The sequence below is a fragment of the Tupaia chinensis genome, unplaced genomic scaffold (genome assembly GCF_000334495.1).
Source record: "Tupaia chinensis unplaced genomic scaffold, TupChi_1.0 Scaffold147773_1, whole genome shotgun sequence".
NCBI lineage: Eukaryota > Metazoa > Chordata > Mammalia > Scandentia > Tupaiidae > Tupaia > Tupaia belangeri.
The window spans coordinates 225,357-227,606 of record NW_006207624.1 but is presented as its reverse complement, the minus strand read 5'-3'; positions in this window follow the sequence as shown (position 1 = coordinate 227,606).

The window sequence follows — 2,250 nt, the reverse complement described above, 5'->3', positions numbered from 1 at the left end:
AGAGAAAGGAATTAACAAGACAATGGAGAGGCTCATAGAAAAAAAAAAAAAAGAGTAAAAACAATCTATCTACCTATCTAGGAGTCCGGGTCTGGGGAGTCTGGAAGTGAGGTGAGGGTCACCTCTGATCCCCGTCTCACTATCCTTTGCTGGCCAGAGGTCTTTGGCTGGACCTGATGGCTGCTGCCAGGGAAAGGACACTCTGTGGAAGGAGGCAGTGATAGGAAAAAAACAAGAGAATAGAGAGGCTCAAAGAAAAAATATCAGAAAAATTCTAGCTACCTACCTAGGAGGCAAGGTCTTAGGCTAGAAAGTCTGGAAGTGGGGCTGCAGTCAGAGGAGACTCTGCCTCACTATCCTTTGCTGGCCAGAGTCCTGTGGCTGGATCTGATACCTGCTTCTGGGAAAAGGAGAGTCTGTGGAAGGAGGCAGAGATAGGAACTGACAAGAGAATGGAGAGGTTCAAAGCAAAAAAATATCAGAAAAATACTAGCTACCCACGTAGAAGACAGAGTATTGGGCTGGGAAGTCTGGAAATAAGGCAGGGGTCACTAACACCTCACTAACCACTGCTGGCCAGAGTCCTGTGGCTGGACCTGAAACCTGCTACTGGGTAAAGGACACTCTGTGGAAGAAGGCAGAGCTAGGAATTAACAAGGGAATTGAGAGAATGAAGGGTGAAAAGAAAAAAAAAAAAAAAAAAAAACAGCAGAAAAATTCTACCTAAATACCTAGGAGCCAGGGTCTTGGGCTGGGGAATCTGGAAGTGAGGCTGGGTTCAGAGGTGACCCTGCCCCACTGTCCCTTGCTGGCCAGAGGCCTGTGGCTGGACCGGATGCCTGCTGCTTGAAAAAGGACAGTCTGTGGAAGTATGCACAGATAGGAATTAACAAGGGAATGGAGAGTCTCAAAGAAAAGAAACAGCAGAAAAATACTAGTTATCAATCTAGGAGGTTTGGTTTGGGCTGGGAAGTGTGGAAGTAGGCAGGGGTCAGAGATTGGGATTAACAAGAGAATGGAGAGGCTCAAAGAAAAAAAAAAAACAGCAGAAAAATACAAGCTAACTACCTAGGAAGTGGTGTCTTGGGTTGGGAGTCTTGAAGTGAGGTGGGGGTCAGAAGTGAGCCTTCCTTACTATTCCTTGCTTTCCAGAAGACTGTGGCTAGACCTGATGCCTACTGCTGAAGAAAGGACAGTCTGTGGAAGGAGGCAGAGATAGTAATGAGCAAGAGAATGGAGAGGCTAAAAGAAAAAAAAAAAATCAGCAGAAAAATTCTAGCTACCTACCTAGGAGGCATGGTCTTGGGCGGGGGAGTTTGTAAGTGAGGCAGGGGGTCAGAGGTGACCCTGCCTCACTATTCATTACTGGCCAGAGGCCTGTGGCTATACCTGATGCCTGATGCCAGGGAAAGGGCAGTCTGTGGAAGGAGGCAGAGATAGGAATTAACAAGAAAATGGAGTGGCTCTTAGAATAAAATTGCAGAAAAATTTTAGCTACCTTCTTAGGAGGCAGGGTCTTTTGTTGGGGAGTCTAGAAGTAAGGCGGGTATCAGTGGATTCACTGCCTCACTATCCCTTGCTGGCCAGAGACCTGTGGCTGGACCTGATGCCTGCTGCTGGGGAAAGACACTCTGTTGAAGGAGGCAGAGATAGTGAAACCGAGAAAGAACTCCCTAATGTATTTTCTAGGGTTCCTGAAATATAGAGTTCATTTGCATTGTAATGGCCCAGAGTAAGGAGTAAGTCTTCAGATTTTGGTTATGATAATGACCAACATAGACCATGAATGAGGGCCATTTGACCTCTAAAACTCTCACGTAAAGGAAAGAAGTTTTTCATTTCAATGTGTAAGATGTTTTGTAAGTGGAAAGTGCTGGTTGTGAGCTCAGAGACTCCAGGCTGAAGGGTTCCAGACACCTGAAGAGGAATTTGATGATCTAACGCCTCACCAATCATGAATATCCATGAGATGATCACGCCCTCTTGAACCAATCATTGAACTGTTCATGCGCCTGGGACTTCTGCCCCTCATTTTGCCCTTAAAAACACATGTAGGGAACATCTCAGAGAGACCGGGTCTTTTCAGCATGAGCTGCCCACTCTCCTTGCTTTGCACTTTGCAAAATAGCTGTACTTTCCTTCATCACACCATGTGCCTATAACTTGGTTTTATAACGCTTGGGCGAGCGAACCTGATTTGAGTTCAGTAACAGTTTTTTGGCGACCCAGATGGGACTAAGGTCCTGCGTG